This window comes from Lytechinus variegatus, chromosome 14 (assembly GCF_018143015.1).
Source record: "Lytechinus variegatus isolate NC3 chromosome 14, Lvar_3.0, whole genome shotgun sequence".
Lineage (NCBI taxonomy): Eukaryota > Metazoa > Echinodermata > Echinoidea > Temnopleuroida > Toxopneustidae > Lytechinus > Lytechinus variegatus.
In genome coordinates this window covers 12,489,630-12,500,237 of record NC_054753.1, presented here as the reverse complement: position 1 = coordinate 12,500,237, position 10,608 = coordinate 12,489,630, and positions in this window count along the sequence as shown.

The window sequence follows — 10,608 nt, the reverse complement described above, 5'->3', positions numbered from 1 at the left end:
CACATTGGTTGATAATCTCTTGTGTAAAGCTAATGGAGAGAAATGGCAATGGATGGTAGAATTGAGAAAAAAACGAGAGAGAGGTGGGGGGGGGACACACACATAGAGACAACAAAGACAGACAGAAAGATGGGGGGTGGGGCAATAGGATATGTTGGTAGAGAAAGTGGCCGAGATAGGAGGAGCAGTCATAAGAATACTTAGGATGTTGGCACAATCAACGAATAATACATTAAATCAAACCCTGTCACCCTTTCTAAAAAATACAATATAAAAAGTTAATGACTAAAGTTTGTATTGTAAAATAAATTTAGCAATTGGAATTGAAATAAGGAGAATAATGACTCTCAATCTCTTTACGATCTTCTCCTCAAAGAACACAAGAAAAAAAGAAGTCACCCAAAAGGCAGGATTTCAAATTTCAATGCCATCCTCTCTCATCTTTCCTATATCCAAGATGAAATCTTTCTCTCCTTCTTCCATCATCTTCTATTCTTGTTTTTGTCTATATGCAAGCCCTTTCGTTTCATGCCCTAAATGCGAGTCCTGCATCCAGCGACACCAATCAATATATGAACAGCGACCCTCTTGGAATAGCTTGTAATGATTCCCCTTACAGACTTCTCACCCTCAGTCCTCAAAGAACACTTTGTCATACAGGGAGAATAGGAAGAAAGAGGGTTGAGATGGCAGTGACCCTGAAATTAAGAGTGCCAAGAATCAGAAAATAGCCCCTTAAATGATTTTAAGAATATAAAAAAAAATTGATCATGTACTTGAACCAAATATCATGGTCGAGCAGTAAAGGGGGTAGAGGGTAATATCAGCATGAATCTTTAAAGTGACTATCAGAATATTGCTTTAAAAACAATACAAAAACATACAAAATATCAATTATGGAATAAAGCACTAGAGCTTGAATTAAAAAAAATCTAAATAAAAGGAGAATATGGCTTTGGTTGAAATATTACTGCTGATTTCTATCAAAATGAAAGCAAATTCAGAGCACATGAAATGAACAGAAAAAATTGAAAATGTTATTTCTAGAATGGCACCAGTTGATGAAATGTATTCTTACATTCCAATTACTTTTTCAGAAATAGACTTATCTTCATCTAAAAACAATTGTTTTAAATTATCAAATCGTCATCTTCATTTCAAATTTAAAAAAAACTTGGTATCAATTCTTCATCTTCATCTCAAAACAATTGTTTTAACTTGCTATCAAATCTTCATCTTCATCTCAAAACAATTGTTTTAACTTGTTATCAAATCATCTTAGAATTGTTTTCTCTGAACAACCACCAATTTGTTAAACCCAACAAAAGCAGAACATATAAATGTAATCTGTGCATGAATAAACAAACACTTGAGATTCGGCAAGATATCATTTCAATGGAAAGACTCTGTCGAGAGCAGGTGATGACATCGCAGCTGACCACTCGTCGTCATGGCGACCCATCCCTATAAGAGGGCTCTATGATGCACCCAGCAGTTAACTATCTTGGTCTCCTTGAATAATTTCTCGTCGTCTAGTGCGCCATTTTTCCCCTCTTGAGGTTGGGCATGATAGTTTGGCACTGAGAGCAGAGCTACGATGTTCTGACTGACGTACTCTAGTTGCGGGTGGGATGAGGGATTTAATGCACTGAGCTCTAGTTTTAAGAGTGGAGGAGAAGATGAAGAAAGAGGAGTGGAAGAAAGACGGAGGGAGGGGGAGAGAGAGAGATGGAGGGAGGAAGAAAAAGATGGAGGAAGGGAGAAAGAGATGGAGGGAGGGAGAAAGAGACAGAGAGAGGGAGGGAGAGATGGAGTGCAAGAGAGATAGATGGAAGGAGAGAGAGATGACAGGAAGATGGTAGCTTCAAAGAGTTTTTGATAGAGTAATTAAACAACGATGAGTTGAAGGAGAAAAGAGAAAGTTAAGAGGAAGAGATGGGGGGCACAGAAATTCCATTGCATCAATTTAGGTGTAAACAAAAACAATCCAAAATGGTAAAGCTTCTCATCTGAAAACGGCAAGCATTCTACTAATATAAGAATCTTTCAGGTACATTTATTATTTTTCTTCAAATATGCATTTCAAATTTATTAATTCATTAGGGGCTATTGAGAAAATACATCATAATGCACTCTATAACTAGATTGTGGAGAAATTTACAAACAACCAGGAAAAGGGGAATATGCACTTTTGCTGGGTGATAAGAAATCATTTTAAAACAATCATCTTTCATATCAAAATTTTCATGCAACATTCCTTCATATTTAGAAAAAAATATTTTGTGTTAATACATGGATCCTCTTCACAAAATATTGGATAAACGTTTCTTTGTTGTAAAACTAACATACTTAATAAATCAATAAGCAATACTACACCACCTGTTATAAAACAAACAAGAATATAACTAAGCATTGCATATGAATAAATATTCAATTTTTACAAACCAGCCCTGAAGGACCTTTAATCATTTTTTATTGACTCTTGTAACCATAACTGTTTGCATACTTGGTTAAGTTGGGAGCAATAATCTCATTTTCTTATGGTTTTCGGTGTGTATAAAAATGCCACCTGCCATTTCTGTTCATTTTGGAATAGGAAGGGAATATAAAGTTACATTTGAGTGACATTTGATCATTGTGACGCAAGCTCTTGTAATGCAAGCCTGTCAAAACATTTTCTATAAAAAGTGATATCAATATTTGTTCAAACATTACTCATATTTTGAAGAAAAAAGAATGCTATAAGGGTAAATTCATTTCTATATTTACCAGCATCAAATGTACATTTACCTGGCAAAATACATGACTTTTCAAGTTGAATTGCCCTTCGAATTATTACCACACAAAAATAATGTGAGTTTGTTGCCCCCGAACCAGCTCTGCCACTAAACCCCCTTCCCCCCCAAAAAAAACTTACAAGAAACCATCACCACAACAGAAGGCAACCATCATGCAAAATGACTTCATACATAAATAGTAGAATGTGGTTTAAATTCCTAATTAAAGTCTACCTTTGTATCTTTCTCTACTACCCCCCCCCCAAAAAAAAAAAACAATGATTCTACATTCCCATAATTCAACACTTTTGTACTTTGACACTTAGGCATAACTTCCCATCCATTGTATTCATGATCAAACCAAGCTTCTAATTCTCCATGCCAAATTTGTCATTTTTCCGTGCATGTCAATTTCCGAATTAAAAGGAAATTGCCCATACTAATTTTTTGGAGAGCCCTTGCAAATTAATTTAGAATTTCCCATTTTTTCATAGGAGTTAATTTGTTTTATAGGAGTGGAATGATGTCACCGAAATCATCTTTGATTCATTTTGTCACCTCACATTGTATTTCATAATCTAATCTTTTTGTAATTAGTGTACAATCTGTCAGTGAATTATTGTTGGTAATTTAATCTATGCCTATTCATCAAACCTGAACACTATCTAGAAAATGTAAACCTATCTATTCCAAGCTATATTTTCAGACACTAACAAGACTGCATGATAGCATACATATCTCAATAGGGAATACAGTTCCTGGGATACCAAACTTAATCAACAAGCGGTAGCCCATACTTGTTCCCATAAAGCAGATTTGACCATATTCCATTTTTCAAAATATTTCTTTTGTATAGTTTGTATATATTAACAAAATTAGTGTAAAAGAAAATGGAAATAACACATCTAAAAATATATCAAATGAGGTCATGCAACAACAGCACCCCCCTCCCTGAAACTAAATGAGACATACAGCTTTATATAAATCTCTTGTGAACTTCCTAAACAGACACAAGTGACATCATATGACAAACATCTCAAGTTCACAAAGTTTCACTCCTTGGTTTCGACTGACGACTGTCTCATTTCCGTCATTTCTTCTTCCTCCTTACAAGGTCTTGAACCAAATTTGGATCAAGACAAAAAGTCTCCAAAGAAGTCTAGATATGCGTCCTGATTCTCTTAAGCCTACATTTATTTTACCTGTTGAGAATTTAGTGACATCAAGTTTGTCTCTAGGTTATTTCCTGAAGGGCATGCTATACTGAGTTTAGGATGCAATAACCAGTCTGGCAACAATGTGTATCATAATATGCATACTATATAAATTAGAAAAAATAATTTTATTTACAGGCTCGGCCAATATCATTCCCCATAATTTATATCAATCAGCATGATAAAAGGCTTGTGCCATCACATCGGATTATCGCATTGGGTCGGGCAATCGCTTATACCTGACCATTCGAGAAAAAGACCCCCCCCATTCCCAAAATGTCAGGTCCAGTTTACCCGACCTCTTCACGAATGGTTGGGTTACGTGATTGCCCAATGCGATGTGATGGCACAAGCCTGACAATGTCACACTGAGTCCGATACACAATTCAATTTATGTCTGCGCAATCTTCCGCAGATTCTATTATCAAAACACAATGACTCATCCCTCCCATGTTTCTAGAAATTTATTGAGATAAAACCTGACACTAAGACTAAACACTGACTTACAATTTTCCCACAATTCCTTCTGCTTCCCACCACCAAGCTTTTGTTTTCCCATAGCATGACCCCGGTGACCTTTGAGTTGCCACTGACAACTTTTAGCAAACTCCTGCTGTCATAAATCCATCACCTGCTCTCATATTTCGGCTGACATCATAACCATGGCAACTAAAATCTGGCCTGCTTACCTAGGAGAACATGCATTTTTAAATACCCTCCATGCCTCTGATAGCTTTTGAGTCTGCATTAGAGCGGCAGAATTTGGATGTAAGCACAGTTTTTGAGTCAGCTCTTTATACATTCATATTTTCACCTGTCTATGCATAGTTTAGGGCTCTCCTTGATCAGAAGGTTGTCAGAATTTTTTTCTCTCTCAACTCAGGAAATCATAAATATCAGTCATATATTTTGATCCTAGGTGTAACCTTGGGCTACATGAACCTAGAGTGAGGCATATGGCATGTTAAAAGATACAAAATGATTATCGAAATTTTTTTTCATAACAGACGGTACCACCTCAATGTCCTAGAACATCACCACTAACCACAATTTAAACTACATGTAAATGACAGAATAGATGACATTGTTCAATTCCTCGACTTGACTTGTTGCTTCCCCCCCCCCCCCACACACACATGCAACAGGTTGCAAAAACTTGGTAAAGATTGATAAATCCTTGTGATTTTAAAGACCTCCAAACTTTTGATGAAAATCTTTCTTTTCAGATCAAGAATCAGATAAAGAATCAGACAGATTTTTTAAATATTTTTCTTCCAACCCTCTTACTTCAACCCCCCCCTCCACAAAGATAATAAAAAAAATCTGTCAAGAAGACCTTCTTTGACCATGCTTTGATAAAAATCTTTGACCCTTCTACATGTAGGCTACTGCTCTCCTTGCCAACACAAGTGTTTTAGGAAGCCCTCTTTTAACCTACAAGATCTAAATGGCATTTGCCTGAGGGAGATCTTTCCAGAAAACAACTTTTTGACCTCATTAATGTGCAATAAAGACAAGATAAACTTGAATTAAAAAGGTCAAACTGAGGATGGCGTTGTGCTACTATAAAGTTGTGCTTCTTGTATATGTTGACAGTTTGATCCTGGCTTTCGGCAGATACCCCTTGATAAGGTAATGCCGGTAAAGTTTATGATAAAATGCCCGTGGGGAGGGGGGGCACACTCACATATAATTAAAACCCCCTTTTCATGCCTTGCCACCTGTTCCTAAGCATATATTCTTTCACCCTTTTGTCACTGACCAACCTGTTCTCCCCCCCCCTCCCCGTTTCTGAACCCCTATTTTTCAGATGTCTGTTCCCCGCACCCCCATTTGTAGAGGGCCATCTAACTTGTTCTTTCTGTTCTTAAGGACCCTCCTTTCATTAGCAACTTGGTCACAGACTTTGGGGCCACTGCCCTCCCCTTTTCCAATCTGGGTCCCCCTCCGAAAGAAAAAAAACACCCTACATGTATGAAATAAACCTCAAAAAACCTCTGTAAATTGAATGTTACATGGAATGAACATAAGTTAAGAATCGGATAATTAAAGAGATTTTGATAAGCATTAGGGCCAACTTTTTCAAGTAGGCCAATGTATGATGTTCTACACTAGATTCTCTGAGTTTCCCCCTGTGCTTTTTCAAGTCATGATCTACTTTGTCAACTGATTAAGGCCCATGGCAAGATGTTTCTCCATGCCAAGAAAACATATATATAGCATATCAAAATGTGATACATCCTCCCACCTCCATATCTGAGCACATGTTTTGGCATAAACAAGAGAAGAAACAGAAAATATAGAATTAACATGGCTTGAAATCAAGAAGGGTGTGACATGAGTGAGTGCATTCAGACTGCTAGCTGAAATAATTGATTTTTTCTCCACGTTTTAACTTTAAACTAAAAAAAAAAAAAACCAGTTTAGTGAATGGGAAAACTAGGTCTTCAAATGTCCTTCTACATGTACGTCTTTAACAATAAAGGTATAAGTGGAAACAGGCAGTTACTTATTAATCCACAAACTATCTAAGGTTGGATCATTGCTTGGCACAAACAAAATTAATTCTATTTTGAGGAAGATTACAGTTGCAAATGGGCAATTACATTTCAATTTTAGTTTTGATCACTGGTCAACGACCTAGAAATCACCGGTAGGCCTACAAGTTGGCCTAAATGTATGGAGATAATTATGAATTTAGGTAGGTGTATAATGTCTGAATTTATACAAACTTCTTTATATACATGTATCACACAAAACAAATTATTTCTTCTGTAAATGCATAGCCAGGGAACAATTTTCAATTCTCTAGTTTGATTAAGACAATTTATAATTCAAAACAATATTCTGCAGAATCCTTTGTAATTTTTTGTGCAGCAGCCATTAAAAAATTCATATCAATTTATAATTCAAAACATTCTGCAGAATCCTTTGTAATAAAGCTACAACACAAAATCATTTTTGTGCAGCAGCCATTAAAAAATTCATATCAATTGCGATGCTAATACAAGAAAATTATTCCTGCTATCTACATGTACAGTCACAATGAAAGCAAGAAAAGAAACAAGTTAGAAAAAAAGTGGATATGGCTTTTAAAACCTGGACATAATCTCTCAAGCTGAAGTTTGAGAGAAAAAAGAAGAGATTTTTGATGTTTCATCTTCAAATGAAAGGTGTTTCTGCTATCATTCCTCCCACACACTGATCCCCGGCTTCATGTAACCATCCGCTGGGGCAGGTGCTTCCATTTCAAACGCAACGTTTCATTCCGATAAAGTACATGGGGGTTGATTTAGTCATCTCTGCCCGTGACTACTCCAGAGCATTTCCTGAGCAAAGGTTCTCACAAGAAGCGCTTCCATTCCGCTACAACAGGCACGGATGAAAACGGACGTGTTTCTACACCGAGTTTACATAGACCAATAAAGTGGTGTGTAGAATCTCTTCAAATGTTACGCTTTGGAGCTAAATGCATGCGGTTTTTATCTATGGTTTTACGAGAAACTAAGAGCTTCTTGCTTTCTTTCAAAGTCAAAGTGTTTATCATTCATGTGCCCAGGCTCCTTAAATTGCTGATTCTTCTTTTAGCTCGACAATAAAGAGCATTTTACCAATTTTTTGTTCTTATTAGAATAAATGTTAGGATAAAACAGATTTCTAAATAGAAACTGAACAATAAGTAACTCCAGCAGCTACTCTGATGTTGCATTTTACAAATACAGCCTACATTTATATGAAATGGAAGTAACTTGTAAATAAACTTCATTAGGACACAGTGCAAAAATAATTAATGAATTACCAGTATATATATGAAATAACATATCTTCACATAGAATAGTTTTATAGATTCTAAATATATCAAGATCAAATGTAATTTGTGACAACCCGAACATTGGATTCGCTTTAATAGAGATTTGAAATTTAAAAAAATATTTGAATTCACGTCTACTGAGATTTAAAAAGTAAATCCATTTCAAATCAACATTAAATGATCACTAAACCAAAGACGATCTGAATTTCAAAATACTTCAAACCATTTGATTCTAGGTCATATTTTGTCGATCAATTTTAAATCTATGTAGCAATGCAATATTTTCTTGGAATATTGGAGAGAAAGTCATCTCCTAAAAATATGTAACCATGTTTTATTGACAGGCTGGCAAATATCATTTCAGCTTGACATTTGGATGTAATTCAATTATGCTAGAACCAACAACTAGCCTAATAAAAATAAATTCATTCTCTAACCCCACCCCCCAAAAAGAGATGAAACAATTGTAATATATATCTGACCCATGTATTGGAAGTGCAATCAATGCTATGAAAATACTAGAAGAGATATGTCTCAATAATCCAAGGAGGATTCTAGCATACATTTTTTTATAAAAGATGAAGCACATATAGAACCTATATTAGTACTAGTACTGCTTTTCAATGAATGAAGGTATCTGTAATGAATAGAAAATGCAAGTGCTGAACACTGCACAAAATATTTTCATTTTTCTATGAAAATTGGCACTACCATAAATCTTCAATTTCCACCTCCCAGCCCAACACTCCCCATACAGTTGTACACTAATCAGTTCTAATTAAATCCACACGAAAGCCATAAACAGATCAAAAGGGTAGCACATTCAATATCTACAAATATCAGGTCTATAGTTCTGGCCATAACTCAAGAAGTGTAAACATATGGGTCAGGATTTATGACGATATGATATGCTTTCTGACATATGACATAGTGCCAGCTGTCATCGCAATGAATGACATCATTTCATTCAGAATGAAAACAAGAAATATGAATTTATTCATCTCCATCGTCTTTCCAATGTCATATGTATCTTGTTTATCAGGCAGCAGTTCACCCAAGACCCTGCAGGATGCTTGCATTCTTTATCTATTTGTTTACTTCTTTTGTAGTCTTACTGTTTGTTATCATTGATGTTGTTTACTTGTATTCAGTTCCAATTTCTTTACAGATTGAAAGAGATATCAATCAATGTTGATAAAAATAAGAGCAACACACATACATGCATTTGTCAAAGTCTGCCTTAAAATATTTTACTCCACTAAAAGAAGTTTCTATTTGTATTTTTGTAAAACAATGTATTTGTTTTATTTACTCCATATTTGTGAGAAAAAAAGCATGGAAACTTCCATCCCTTCTTGGGTAACATCTTTGTCTATTATTTACTGTTAAAGAAATATTACAGGCCCTCTAAATATCAAATGATGCATTTGCTCAAGTCTAAAAAGAAATGCAATTACAAGGACTAAGTTCCCCCCTTTTTTATTTCTTACAACTTCTGTTTCTAATCAACAAAGAAATATTGATGTGAACATGATACTGTATTATCTCCAGTTAAAGAAAATCCAGTTATTTCAGTATTTCCTGTAATATTTTTTTTCCAGTAGGTTTCATGCATATGAAAATAAAGAAATGTGATCTCTAACCAACTGTGGCATCCCATTGCGCCAGACTGAAAATCTGCCCCAAAATTTTCACTCTCTGAGTACTGCCTCAGGGTCTTCATGCAGTCGTTGGACAAATTTGATTTAAAATCTGCAACTTCTGCCAGCAACCAACCCCACCATAACATAAAAAAAAACAATTTTATGAAAGATTTTTTTCCTGAAAAAAAATTAATATTGGTAACATATTTAAAGAAAAAAATTGAGAGGTTTGAAAACTGCCAATATTCATATTTTGAAAATTAAAATAATTCTTTCTTTGCAGAGGTATTGAAAAATGTATCTTGTTGTCGGTGGGTACACAAGCATATAGGCCGACACTGTCTATGGCATCGATACCTACAAAGTGTGTTTCACCTATGTGTAGTTATAATTCCCCAAAAGTATTATGGGTAAAGATTATCATTAGACCATGATATGGCTGGAAAATATGAACAACCTAGCAATTCAATCGGACAGAACATTTACTGAAAAAAATAGATACCGTACTCTTGCTTTGGGTAAGTTGAAGGGTCGCTGGCACCATGTTGGGTTAGTCTGCTGGGCAAACCCTTCACTCGAAACAAGGGTCTGAACGTGCAGCCTACTCATGCCTTGTGTACTGAAGGCTCTCTCGCTCAGTATTGGAACAGCAAGTTTTGTAGTACTAGTCTTCGCGTGGAGGCACACTTGTTGATCAAAGTTCCAATGAGGGTCTGTGCCTGCAGACTAATGTTGGGTTGCCTTTACAAGTAAGTTCACATATGAACTCTAATGTGTTCAAATGATTCTTGGCATTTGCGATACTGACAAAATACATGAACACTGTACGCTTCAAAGAGGGGGTTTTGCTGTTACATGTTTATGTTTTTATTTGTGATTGATAATTTGTATGGACTATCATTGGAGGTAGGGGATGGGTGACTTGAAAGCAACAGAACTTTACAGAACCCAAGTGAGCACCTATCGGGTTCTGTTCACACATGGGTATTGCAACGAATCCCCTAGATGCCATCCAGGTACCCCTAAATCAAATAAGTGTTCCATGTCAAATCTACATCCTTGACATGTTGTCCTGAATAATGAAATAATAACAAGCCCAACCACCAGGTGAGCTGAAACACCCAGTGATATGTGGGTCATTAGAAATGTCTCATAATTTTGGT